The sequence below is a fragment of the Rhinoraja longicauda genome, chromosome 28 (genome assembly GCF_053455715.1).
Source record: "Rhinoraja longicauda isolate Sanriku21f chromosome 28, sRhiLon1.1, whole genome shotgun sequence".
Taxonomy (NCBI): domain Eukaryota; kingdom Metazoa; phylum Chordata; class Chondrichthyes; order Rajiformes; family Arhynchobatidae; genus Rhinoraja; species Rhinoraja longicauda.
Genome location: NC_135980.1, coordinates 15536827 through 15551824, shown reverse-complemented (window position 1 = coordinate 15551824; position 14998 = coordinate 15536827).

The following is a 14998-nucleotide window of genomic DNA, read 5'->3' as shown; positions in this document are numbered from 1 at the left end:
CTAAACTGGTTTCCAAACCTCTCCCTGGAATCTTTGTGCTATTATTGCACGATCCAATCCAACTACAACCTCCCCCAACCCACACCTTCAGCTCTCTGGAGAAGAATTCTGCTCTAATTTTAGGATAGTTTATTTTCAGTTCCTCCTCCATCTCTCACTCTGCTCACTGTTTGATTCATGCCTAAATCAAAATGTCAGCAAATGTGGGGGGGGGGAAATAGTAAATTACCTGCATAAGATCAATTGCAAATTATAAGCATCATTTATTCAATATATCTGAAATGCAAGTCAAAACTAAGAATAAAATACCACCATCCCTTTTAATTGACCTATCTCCCTCGATCTGCTCACTATGAAGAGATCTTTCCCTGGTTAAAAGTAATCAGCCTCAGTGGAGCAGCATGTAATCAGCATGTCACTTCAGTGCGGCCCCACATCAGGAACTTAAGAAGTCACTTACCATGGCAGTCAGAACTTTGTTCCTTTCATGTCCAGCAAAGCAAGGGTGAGCACACAGTTTACCGTGAGAGATTGAAAATAGATGTCCCCACTGTCACACAGTTCTACACTCATCAGCTGCCGGTTGTGCTGGATTCAGTCTGTTCAATTTGTTAGTATTATACTGAACATCCTGAAAAAGAGAAGTAGATTCTTGCTCTGCGCCAGCTTGTTTGTTCTCACAGGTAATTGAACATCACTATTCATACAGGCAGACTTTTCACAAGGAGCTTTCTTTCAAAGTTCCCCTTTTGTTTGGAGAGAGGGAACCAAGGTGTCACCTGTGTAATGATGTAATGCCGGATTAGGAACTGGCTATTCCACCCCTCAAATGCAATGCATTATTCATTTAGATCCACAGTTCTCAACCTTTTTGAATGAGATCGTCACTTGTTTAAACATCAGTGATCCCCCCTCCCTAGCAAAAATATAACCACCAGACAACGTCACAGCCTGCACCTTTTAAGAAGCTGGGCCAATCCCAGAGATTGGTACACACAAACTGCTGGAGTAATTTAGCAGGACAGGCAGGATCTCTGGAGAGAAGGAATGGGTGAACTTTCGGGTTGAGACCCGTCTTCAGACTGAGAGTCAGGGGAAAGGGAAATAAAAGATATAGACAGTGATGTAGAGAGATATAGAACAAATGAATGAAAGATATGCAAGGTTGATAGACCTATTACTGGGGCATAGATAGACACAAAGTGCTGGAGTAACTCATCGGGTCAGGCAGCATCTCAGGAGAAAATGGATAGGTGACACTTTGGGTCAGGACCCTTCTTTAGACTGGCCCCAATCAGAAACGTCATTGTCTCCAGAGAGGCTGCCTGACCTGCTGAGTTACTTCAGCACCTTGTGTCTATGTTTTGTGTAAACCAGCATCTGCGGTTCCTGTTTATTTATATTATTGTGGCAGCTGGCATGCCATGGAAATGTTTATTTATTTTCCCATTTTAGTTTAGTTTAGTTTAATTTAGAGATCCAGCATGGACACAGGCCCTTCAGCCCACCGAGTCGGCAACTACCAGCAATCCCTGAACACAAGCACTATCCAGCACAAACTAGGGACAATTTACAAATTTTGCTAAGCCAATAAACCTACAAGCCTGTGCGGCTTTGGAGCGTCAGAGGAAACTGGAGCACCCGGAGTAATCCCACGCCATCACGTGGAAAATGTACAAACATGTACAGAATGTACAAAAATGTTCAGCAAAGCAGCGCCTTTGCCACCTGAGACAGCTGAGGAAATTCAGAGTGTTTCTGAGGATCCTTCAATGCTTCTACTCTGGGGCTGTAGAGAGCATCCTGTCCGGCAACATCACAGTCTGGTTTTGGAACAGCTCTGCCCAGGACAGGAAGGCCCTGCAGAGAATAGTGCGTTTGGCAGAACACACCATGGGAACTACACTCGCCCCCCTGCAGGATCTATACATCAGGAGGTGTAGATCGAGAGCAAGCAAGATTATGAGGGACCCCTGCCACCCCAGCAACGGACTGTTCCAGCTGCTACGGTCAGGCAAGCGCCTCCGCTGTCACGCTGTGAAAACGGAGAGGATGAGACGGAGTTTCTTCCCACAGGCCTTCAGGACTGTTAACTATTATAACTCCAGGGACTAAATTTTGTCTTCTCTATATTAACTTTAATTTATATGCTGTAACTGTAAATCTTTTTTTGCACAATCCGCAGGCATTGCCACTTTCATTTCACTGCACATCGTGTATGTGTATGTGACAAATAAACTTGACTTGACGTGACTTGACTTGAACTCCGTATAGACAGCACCTGTAGTCAGGATCAAACCAGGGTCTCTGGTGCTGTAAGTCAGCAACTCTGCTGCTGCGCCACCACACTTTCTTAACTAGCTTTGATATTATTAAAGCCTCACAAATCCACTGATAGAAAAGTGAAAACACGCGATATTAGAAATGCTGGAATCTGGAGCAAATAAAGTGAGCTGCTGGTGGAACTCAGTAGGTTGAGAAGCACATGTGCATGTAAAGGTATGGTCGACGATTCGGGTTGAGACCCTGCATCGGGGTCTCGCTATCCACTATGTGAACAAACTGGCACTGAAAGATTGTCTGTGGAGAGGGAGGACTTTCATGAAATATACAATGTGTGTTGTATATGAACACCATTATGAGAGGGAACAGTGAGTTCAGATTTAATGAGGACCATTGTACCTGTGCAGTAAACATGTTACACAGTGCATACATCAAATGCCATATATTTTTCACCATGATTCGTCCTTTCCTCTCCAACTCCACCCCATTGCCAAACACGTTTCCACAAAGACAGGACAGGAATTATAGCCATTGCACCACCCCCCCCCCCCCCCCTCCCACTCAACCTCACCTCCAAAGACCAAGCAACCATCCCTAACCATCACATATCCCTGCTTGAACTACACCCACAGCAGCTAAAGGTTACATTCAACCAACCTCAAGTTTTCATTTTTAATGGAGATTAATAATTAGGAAACTTGCATATTTGACTTCTTAAATATAAGTAAGGTTCCCCAGGTCTCAGGAAATCTGCCAACTACAGGAAGGTGAGAAAGGCAGTACCCAGGTGTGTAGGGACACTGACCTTTCCTTCCATGATACTCCACTTCTCTTCCCAGGATTTGCTCTTGACCCAAAGTTTACCGATTCTGCAACAGACCCACCATCTCTTTGGCTTCTTCTACAATCCCACAATCATTTTCCCCTTCTGCGTTCTCTACTCTGCAGCATAGGTTTTCCATCACATGCCTTCATGCCCAACTGCTAGCCAAACCTAAAGGGGGAAAAGGATAGGCAACCAAGCCCTCATTCTGATGGGCAGCTTTGCATGTAGCTGCATCAAGCTGTGTGTAAAGCCAGGACATAAAACTGTAAGTGTCTCCACATACCGAAGTTCAACCCATCCCTGGTGTTGCAAAAGATGCCCCTGGCCTTGTTGCTGCACAACGTTCTCCGGTGTCCTTCATGGAAATGTTTCTGCCGAGAAACACCTTTGACCACAAGTCCATCGGGTAGTGGTCAGCAGAGCATGTTCTGGAGGCCTGAGGGATGTGGGCATGATAGATCCTGTGAAATGGTTTCCAGAGCTGAAGGTCAAAATTACCTGGCAAAATGCCTCATTGCCAGAACACGCAAACAAGCACCAAGATTTTGCTTGGCTGGCGTTGAGAGAGGCTCTTCCTGCACAGCCAGAATCTCACTCCCAGTGTGTGCTCTCAAGAGGCCTGCCACAAGGATGAGGTTAGCATCCAGCACCTTATGGTCTAGGTATTTGCTAAGAAGATGTAGAAAGTGATACAATGGTCCTGGTTGTGTTTCGTCCAAGCAGCTATGTGGCATAGTACACACTCTCTAATCAACGACTGTTCCCAGAGTCGCACACTGAGACAAACATTAATTGCTGTTGGTAAACTGTCAACTCAGTAAAGGGTCCATTCAGTCTGAAGAAGGGGCTTGATCTGAAACGTCACCCATTCCTTCTCTCCAGAGATGCTGCCTGTCCCGCTGAGTTACTCCAGCATTTTGTGTCTACCTTCAATTTAAACCAGTATCTGCAGTTCTTTCCTACACAAAGTGCCCATTCTGATCTGCCCAAAACCTATAACTCTTCTGGTGTAAGGAGATGTCCAAAAATGAATGCTGCCAACTGGCACATTCCAAAGTGCAGGTGGAGGTGTTTTGAAATGATACTGAAACTCAGTGAATTCACCATAAAGTCTCTATGAGGAAGGACCACAGTCTCGAGTCCTGACACAACTATACACTGAGGGTGTGGACTCACTGTAACACTCAAATATGTAACATTAAAGCATTGTAAGAGAATGTACTGAATTGATAATACAATGAATGTAGAGAAAGTCATATCGATTGTATTTGGTGTATATATTATGAATAAAATATACTTCCTGTTAGTTACTTCCATTTATCCTCTTGCTCACTCCCTGTGTCCTTTTAGGCACAGTTCTTGAAAGGGTGAATTTTTTTCCAATAATGGTTTGCTTTGTCCTACCTGAGTCTATAAAAAGAAATGTTCCCAGCATCCTTGTGACTTGTAACTCCACCAGCTCAGCTGTCAATGTATGATGAAGAGGACAGTTTGAATTATCACAGCTTACTGGGCTACTCAGAATGTAGAGCATCACACTGCTAGACTGAAGTACTTTATAAACAGCGCAATAATATGAATGCTGAATGAATATTAGAGTCATAGTGTCAGACAGCACGGAAACAGGCCCACCTCGTCCATACCGACCAAGAGGTCCTATCTAAGCTAGTACCATTTGCCCATGTTTGGCCCACACGCTACTAAATCTTTCCTATCACTGTACTTGTCCAAGGACAACACCAAAATTTGCCCCATGGTAGTCTTGGTTTCCAGCACTGGTGTAGGCCCAAGTCTCCAGCCTCTGCCAGCTGATAGTTGTCCCACTCCAAGCGTCTCCTCAGAGAATCCAGCAGGGCAGCACAATTTTCTGCAGCCAGGAAAATCTGTTCCTAAGATCGGGCCAGGTTAAAGTTGTGGTAAGCACACCACCTCCAACCCCATTCAAATAAATGGGAAACACTGGCTAGGGAAAAAAAGGCTAGTTGTATTCATCCGTTATTTGTTTTGGATATTTATAATGATATCAACTGAATTTCAGCCTGTGCATGTGTTATATTGCTCAAAAGTAAATTTAATTTTGATTTTAACAATATTTTCCCTTTTTATATGCTGGAACTGTCGCTGAATATTTATGACTGTTGCCTTCAGGAAGGGAAAACCGAGGGACCATGCACCTTATTCATTGACAGGATGGCAGTGGAGAGAGTCATCTGCTTCAAGTTCTAGGCCATATACACCTCTGATAATCTGCCCTGGGGCGCAGCAGACTGTTGCAATTACGAAGAAAGCTCATCAACGTCTTCACTTCCTCAGAAATGTGAGATTCAGCATGTCACCAACTCTATCAAACTTCTACAGAGAACTGTAGAGTGGAGAGTATACTGGCTGGTTACATCACTGCCTGGTTGGGAAATTCAAACATTCAGGAACAAAGGAGGGTGCAGAAAGTGGTTGACATCGCCCAGTCCATCACTTTCCATGGGATCTACAGGAATCACTGCCACAAGAAAGCAGTCAAAAACACGCACTACACAGACCATGCTCTCATCTCATGGCTACCTTCTGGAAGAAGGTACAGGAACTTGACAACCATGACCTCCCGGTTCAAGAACACTTTCTTCCCATCAACCATCAGACTCTTGAATCACCCTGCACAACCCTAACCACACGTCTACCTCAGCATTGAATGACTATGAAATTTGCACTACAAAGGCATTTTGGCCGACATTATTATGGTCAGGTTATTGAGTACAACTGATAATTTAGTGGATTACATTTTTATTGCAGTGTTTACTGTGCAGCAAGCAAAAATTTCATTGTTCCGGTTCATATCCAATGTGCTGAGCCCAAGATGATTCTCTAAGAGGAAACATTTTGCCTCACCTTAGAATTTGCCTCTTATAAATGGATGACCTTTATTTTAAAACAGTGGTCCCTATTTCTAGATTCCTCCACATGAGGAAATATCCAAATCTGCTTGTCTGCAACTCAGAGGATCTTGTACGTTTCATTTAAAGCCCCTCTCACTCTTCACAATTGCAGTCGACACAAGCCGACCCTGTCCCATCTTTCTCCATAAGGCTCAAAACCCACATAAAACCAACAACAAACAGATAATGGTGATAATGGTGATCACTGGGATCAGTAAATCCATCTCACTCCTTCTGGTAACCTCACATAGCCAGCAGCTTACAGACAACAGCCGAAAAATGTAAGAGCATCTTTGGGCAGTAAATATAATTAACACTATTAATCTAGTGCTTTTCCTGTAAGGGTGAGGAACAGTTTTCAGTTACAATTGGAAAGTGAACAGAGTTTGGAAGAAACTAAGCTGCTAAATAAACTAGTGGCGAGCTGAAGTGGAAGCATGATTGAAACTGAAAAACAATGGAAGACAATGAATTAATAATTATGAGCATTGAGTCATTCACAAAATTCTTCCAGAGTCATCACATTACCATTGAGACTAAGAAACCAAATTACACTCCTCCCTGAGCCCTGCCGAGGAATGATTTGTATTGTGTGCTCTGAGTGGAGTATAAGTGATGCTACCTGATATGAAGAGGTAGCAAACTTCCTCCCATTGATGGGCATTAATATGTGCCAATGAGACTCATTAGGATGAAGTTAAACCCATCTATATTTGAGTAAGATTAATAACACAAGGGCTGGAAGCCATTTTGGTACCAAATACAAACAAACTACCTTATAGAGTAGAAACTAGGCACTGCAGATACTGGTTTACAAAAAAGGACACAAAGTGCTGGAGTAACTCTGCGGGTCACACAGCATCCCTGGAGAACATGGATAGGTGAGATTTCAGATTGGGACCTTTCTTCAGATTTAAATACTGAAGCACACAATATAACTGGACAATTTGTGGATCCTCGGCACTGTTGTCAGACCAAGAGCAAAGATTTCCACCTGGTCTGGAAACCTACAATCTAAAACAGCTATTCCAATTGCTATTTGCTCCATCTACTTTCATTGTTATAGTAAAACCGTTTTTGGCCAATTTTATAAGACCCCTCCAATCCCGACTCTACATCCTAATCCTACCGGCAGAACTGTCCGACCCCAATCCCACACCTGATGTCTCCCTGCCCTGATCCCACAGTCAGAAGCTTCCCTTCCTAGAATCACTGAAAGAATAAGGAAACCAATGCCAGTGTCCTCTCCTTGGGCAACTTCCCCAGCATTGAGGCCCTAATTACACTCAGGTGGCTCTGTTGGGCAAGTTGCACCATTCACAAGCCCGAGACCAGAATCCCAAGCCAGACACTCCAAAAGAAGCTCTATCGTGATGTGATTACCAGATGGACAGAGGAAAAGATTCAAGGATGACTCGAGTCTCTTTGAAAAAGTGCAATGTCCCCACAGAGCCTTGGAAGTGCCTGAACAATAATCTCTCAAAGTGGAGACGGAGCACTTGGGATGGCATTCAGAACTTGAAGTTCACACATCAGGAATACATAGGAGTCCCATTTATATGACATAAGACCACCAACTCCCAAGCTATCATATCATATCATATCATATATGTACAGCCGGAAACAGGCCTTTTCGGCCCTCCAAGTCCGTGCCGCCCAGCGATCCCCGTACATTAACACTATCCTACACCCACTAGGGACAATTTTTACATTTACCCAGCCAATTAACCTACATACCTGTACGTCTTTGGAGTGTGGGAGGAAACCGAAGATCTCGGAGGAAACCCACGCAGGTCACGGGGAGAACGTACAAACTCCTTACAGTGCAGCACCCGTAGTCAGGATCGAACCTGAGTCTCCGGCGCTGCATTCGCTGTAAAGCAGCAACTCTACCGCTGCGCTACCGTGCCGCCCTATATCTGCACACCTGCTTCACCATGCATTTTCTGTCACAGCCTGAGTATCTACTTGCAATTGGTGAGCACTTAGCTAATCTCATCTGAAGTTTTAGAGGAACTGATGGCGTAAGAGTCACAGATTGGTCGGGAGGAATGGGGAAATTGCACAGGAAATCTGCAAGATTCCCATTTCTGATTTTCATGGGCCCAAGTAATCTATGCTTGGGAATCTGGCAAGGACTGGATAAACCCCTTAAGATGCCATTCACAGTTAACGAGCCCACCAACAACAGGACATAAAGGCAGGGGTATAAAGTGAAAGATTAGCCGGTATCACCAGAGTTAGTCAGTGTCTTTAGTGCATAACAAGTGAATATTGGAAAGGGATGAAAATAATATTAATCGGAAAACAATTCACTCCATCAACATTAGATTCTCAGCTAACTTACTGGGTGAAGGTAAGAAAGTAAAAATTAAAATACATGCATTTATTCACAAAAAGGCAGATTGTTGGCAGTAGACAGCAGGCTGGTGTCATCAGGACAGCTTATGTTCCCTCCACAGTTACTATGGAAGCGGTTTAAAGTGTCACATTTAACCCTCCTTCAATTTGCATCTCTGTATCAACAGGTGGTGAGCTGAGGAAATAAACACACTCACCTCACTTTTCTTAAATTTTGCTTTTAAACTTTTCATTTTTTTGAGTGCTTTAGTCCAACTCCTGCCTCTCTTTAGGATACTATGAGCTGGAAACTGTGGAAAATAAAACAAACATCAGTATCCCAGCTGATCAGAGATCAGAAGCTGTATAAATTGCATCTCAATAACTCAGTTGAACGCTAATTCCATTTTCCTTGTTTAAATGGAGAGTGATTACTTTAAGGTACATGGTAGGAGTGGTCAATAACCCCATTAATATATGTGAGGGATTAGTTATTTTATAATCACATTAAAGTGCAGGAGGCACAAATAACTCTAATATATGTACAGAATCAATTTGTCTGCAATATACACATGGAATTTATTGGTCATTTTCTATTCTTTATTTTCAATACTGCATAAACGTGTTCTAATATACATTAAGATATAAGCTAATCATCAATACTTTGTAAAATTAATAAGGGTGTGTGCTCATCCCAAGAAGACACATGAGCCAGAGTGATTGCAATTAATTGATGCAGTGGTTCTTATTGATGCAATGAGTGAAGATGTTGGGTAAAGATTAACTGCAATGTCATCCATGTTGGCTAGCTGACACATTCACTGCTCTCCACAATCGAGTGGCTTGCTGACACTCACTGCATGCCACAGTTGTGTAACCTTCCAGAATGTGCTGCCCTCTGAGTTTGGACAGGATGCCTAAAAATAATTGCTTAATCTCAACTAATAGCCACAGGAAAATTGATTGGCATGATGCCCACTACCCATACAATCTCACGTTCAACTGTGGGCTGTTTCTGCTGCCACACACACTTCTATTGGCTTTGATTTGGCACTCAATGCAAGGCCCTACTGCTACATATGCCAACCTCAACTAGGCCACAAGCATTGCCCTAGAAACACACTGGGCATTCTTCTTCAAGACCTTGCAGCATTTTAATAGTCTAATACAGGCCAGTTAAAGAAGGGAATGAATAGGTTCCATTCCCTCAAAGGCATTAATGAGGCTAGTTGGATATTGTATTAAATCTACTAGTTTTCTGTATTAACAAAATCAGAAAATGCTGGAAGCACCCAGCTAGTCAGGAAGCATCTGTGAAAGGAGAAACAGAGTTAATGTTTCATGTCAAATATCCTTTGTCAGGTCAGAGCAGAATTTCTTCAAGGTTGGCTTTCAAGGTTTCTAAAACGATTGGAATTCATTAGGAGTCACTGCAACTTGTGAAACATTAATGATTATTGGTGCCATAATACCATCTTGGTGTTTCTTATTCTAGATGAAAACCATTGAAATCTTAACTCGATTTCAACCAATGAATTCCTCCTGTTTACTCATTTTTCTTTATATTAACCTAAGTAACCCTCAATTAGATTCCAGTTTCCAGTCAATGTCAAAATAAAGATAAACAGACTTGTATTTACATAGCATCAGTCAATAATTCATTTCACTTTTTGAAATCAGGTCACTGCTGTCTTGGTGGAAACATAATAATTTGTGCACAGACAGACCCCATAAACAGCAATGTATTAATTAGCAGGTAATCTGTTTTGATAATGCTGATTGTTGGTCATCTCCAAGGTTAATATCTCTGCTGATCTTCAAAATAGTTCCCTGGGATCTTTTTAGTCTATTCGAGAGAACAGACGTGGCCTCACTTTAATGCTTCATCTGAAAAATGACCCTTGACAAATTCTGCATTAAAGTGTCAGCCTTGATTTTTGTATTCAGTTCCCTGGAATGTGATAATCTTCTGACAGAGTGCTATTCCTGAGCCACAGTTTAGTTTTGATTCCAGCATCAACTAACAACAATTTTTAATCATACCACATCATCTCTGAAATTTGAGTTTCAAGACAATGCATTAAAATATCCCAATTCAAATTTAATTGCTTCAGGCGAAGGAAGCATGCCAATATCTTTTTCACAAATTCCCTAAACAACCAATTATACTCATTGGCATTGAATAGCTACTGGCAATGTTGCAGGTAACTCTTACCTGTAGTCCAATATGCAATGCCTCCTTTATGAAGCTTGATAACAGCTGGCATTTGTATGACTTCCTCAACAAGAGTGCATCTTTTAACTGCTGTATTTTGTCTGTATTCTGTGGAACTGCAACCGTGAGCATGTTGCCTCATGTCGCTTCATGTAGCCTGATACCCCCTATTGAATGACAAATAAAGGACCAATGAAGAGCCACTGTTTGCACTCTAAATAAGGCTGTCTGAACCAATGAACTGAAGCTGTGGGTGAGACAGGGTGAGCTCAAAAACAAGGTGCCTAGAGTTACATTGCTTTGCTCCAGACCTTGGAAACAATGGAAACCAATTTATACATTCACAAGCAGCAGTTCTGGATTCAAAAACAGCCATAGCAGAGTTCAACTCTCACTTTCCAAATAAATTTGATAACAATTTTCAGCAACTTCCATGACATTAAATCTCCTCATCTCTACAAGCTCTTTCAGTGCCAAACCGTAAAACTTTGCTTTCTTCCATTTCAGGCATAACCCCTTTTCACTCATTCCACCCTCACCCACCTATCCTTTCTGTTAAAATATTTAATAAAACTTTTTATCCAAGCTTCTAGTCGCCTAATACATAATCTCCTAAACCAGCTCCGTTATTCATCTCAGATATATTTTTTAAATCCTCTACAACCACCTTGCACCCATGGCATAATGCGCTACCCAAATAATGAATGTCCACTTCAGATTTTATTAGATTCATCTCTCCTGTTTATTGTTGTGTCTTGGCCCTCCCACTTTAGCTTGTATTCACTAGCCCGGAATCTATTTTGAACAAAGTTAATTCAGATTTTGTGCCCATATTGCACTTCCAACATCAGGACTGTCACATCTGGGCTTCCTCAGCATCAGCAGACCTCATCCACTTTTGGTTGTTTCACCTCATAGCCTGGTTAGTGAGGGAACAGTTTTATTTCACTTGGCTGGTGGACTTGAAGAATAACTATATAATAATTTGGATGGAGCATCTTGGTTGCCATGGACAAGTTGGGCTGAAGGGCCATGTTTCATTGCTGTATCACGCCAACACTCAATTCTATTAAAGACTAGACCAAGTGGACCCGTTGGGCCCAAACCTGTCCTGCATTGGTGCAGCACCCTCTCTCTACCCCTCCCCTCCTCCCTTCCCCCCCCCCTCCACCCCCCCTCCCCCTACCCCCCTCTCCTCCCCTACCCCCTCTCCTCCCCTCCCCCCTCTCCTCCCCCTCCCCCTTCCCCCACTCCATCCCCCTCAACCCCCCTTATCCTCCCTCCTCCCCCCTCCTTCTCCCCCCCTCCTTCTCCCCCCTCCTTCTCCCCCCCTCCCTCCCTCCACCCCCCTCCCTCCCCCCCTCCCTCCCTCCACCCCCCTCCCCCCCTCCCTCCACCCCCCTCCCTCCCTCCACCCCCCTCCCTCCCTCCACCCCCCTCCCTCCACCCCCCTCCCTCCCTCCACCCCCCTCCCTCCCTCCACCCCCTCCCTCCCTCCACCTCCCTCCCTAGGAAATAGATTTAAACTTTAAAATGTGAAAACTTTGAAAATATAACACCGATTTCAATGAAACTTTCCATTAGCACCAAAGGGTCGACGGTGAGTACAGTGGGCCTAAATTGTCACGCTATCGTGTACCGTTTTGGCTGTAGTTCAGGAACAAACCAACAAACAAATGAGAGTTTTAGTATATAGATGCCTGCTTGTGAATCCTGGACAAGTTTTCCACATATATCAATTTGTATTACTGTTATGTTCTCTAAATGGCATAATTCTGAGAACTTTTACCAGTGCTCTTCATTTTGTTGTTATTGTCCTGCCTCAACTACTTCCTCTGGCAGCTCATTCCATATATCTACCAGCCTGTGTGAAAAGGTTGACCCTCGGGTTCCTATTAAATCTTTCCCCTCTCACCTTAAACCTGTATCATCTGCTTTTGGGTAAAATACTCTGTGCACTCACCATATCTATTTCCCCTCATGATTATATACACCCTCAATATGATCACCCCTCAGCCTCCTTCGCTGCACGGAATAAAGTCCTAGCCTTCCTTATCTCTCCCTAGAGCTCAGGTCCTCTAGACCTGGCAGTATTCTTGTAAATCTTCCCAGCTTAATGACACTGTGCCTAAAGCAGGGTGACCAAAATTGAACACAATACTCCAAATTCAGCCTCACCAACAATGCTTACACCTGCCCCTCATCCTTTAACATCTTGCTTGGATCCATGTAAAATCAAGCTTTCATCCAGTTGTACATGTTTCTGCACTCAATCCATCTTATATCAAGCCACTGAAACAACTTGGAATATTGTTCTACAATTGAGATACTATTTGATGGATTTACAGAAGTCCCTAGCTTTAGTCTCCGTTTAGAACTATTCAATAAGCCCAGAAAATAAGTATTCAAGCCACTTTATTTGCTTGTAAAATACATTTCTTTAAACAACTCATTTGGAACGCATAATTAATGAGTTATTGCCAGTGATAATAATTGAAATGCTTACATAAATGCCAGGAGTACATAAATGTGTGGGGTTATAACCTGTTATATTCAGGCTATTGCAGTTTATGAAAAACAGTCCAAAGCGCAAAGGAAGAATTTCACTCGCACACCCTCAGGTACTGTTTAAATACTTTAAAAAAAGGAACTGTTTTAAATTATTGTAATGATACTCACAATAACACAACTGCCCTAATGGCCTTCTTTTCCCAGTACTGGACTTTGACAGGGGTAGTTCTTCCAACCCTGATGTCCACTGTTTTTGTGCGATACTCACCTATTCTAATCCGACTATATAGTCGGTTCATGCCAAATTGCTGTACTGCCCTGAGATGGATAGTGATCCATTTGTTGCCGTCTGCCTGTTCCTTCTACAACCTATTTCTGTCCTGAACTAATCCATAGCCGCCTCCTCTGCTTGCCTGTTTCCTGGCCTGTTCTTGTCCTCAGCTGGGGATCTGCTGAGCCCCATCCAACCTGTTGCTTCTTACTGGGCAGACTTTGACCCTTTGTACCTATCACGGATATAACTTGTTCCTATCACAGATTGTGGACTGTTCCTCTCGTACTGTAGCCTGTTCCCACAGATCAGAGCTCGTTCCTATCAAAGATTGTGGCCTGTTCCTGTCACTGATTGTATTCTGTTCCTATCATAAACTGTGGTCTGTTCCTATCAGCCGATATTCCTCTTGTTCGTATGACAGGCCGCAGATAGGGTAGATGCACAGAGTCTCTTGCCCAGAGGAGGTGAATCGAGGACCAATGGGCATAGGGTTAAGGTGAAAAGATTTATTAGGAATCTGAGGGGTAACTTTTTCACATGAGGGTGGTGGGTGTGTGGAACAATGAGGGGAGGTAGTTGAGGCCGGGACTAACCCAATGTTTAAGAAATAGTTTGATAGGGACATTGGATAGAAACATAGATTGGCGGCACGGTAGCGCAGCGGTAGAGTTGCTGCTTTACAGCGAATGCAGCGCCGGAGACACAGGTTCGATCCTGACTACGGGTGCTGCACTGTAAGGAGTTTGTACGTTCTCCCCGTGACCTGCGTGGGTTTTCTCCGAGATCTTCGGTTTCCTCCCACACTCCAAAGACGTACAGGTATGTAGGTTAATTGGCTGGGTAAATGTAAAAATTGTCCCTAGTGGGTGTAGGATAGTGTTAATGTACGGGGATCACTGGGCGGCACGGACTTGGAGGGCCGAAAAGGCCTGTTTCCGGCTGTAGATATATGATATGATGATATGATAGAAAATAGGTGCAGGAGTAGGCCATTCGGCCCTTCGAGCCTGCACCGCCATTCAATATGATCATGGCTGATCATCCAGCTCAGTAACCTGTACCTGCCTTCTCTCCATACCCCCTGATCCCTTTAGCCACAAGGGCCACATCTAACTCCCTCTTAAATATAGCCAATGAACTGGCCTCAACTACCTTCTGTGGCAGAGAATTCCACAGACTCACCACTCTCTGTGTGAAGAAATGTTTTCTCATCTCGGTCCTAAAAGACTTCCCCCTTATCCTTAAGCTGTGACCCCTGGTTCTGGACTCCCCCAACATCGGGAACAATCTTCCCGCATCTAGCCTCTCCAACCCCTTAAGAATTTTATATGTTTCTATAAGATCCCCCCTCAGTCATAGGACAGGTTTGGAGGGGTATGGACCAAATTCAGGCAGGTGGGACTAGTGAAGCTGAGACATGTTGGCCGGTGTGAGCAAGTTGGTCCAAAGAGCTTGTTTCCACGCTGAATGACTCGATGAATCTGCCCCAGTCGACAGCTCGCCAGCGCTGGTTGGGGCGGCGCGCACCCCGAGTGACGTAATGAGGTGTGTGGCCCGGTTACGTCATCGGGACCCGTGCGTGCCCCGGCGACGTGAGCGCGGACCGTGCGTGCGTGCCC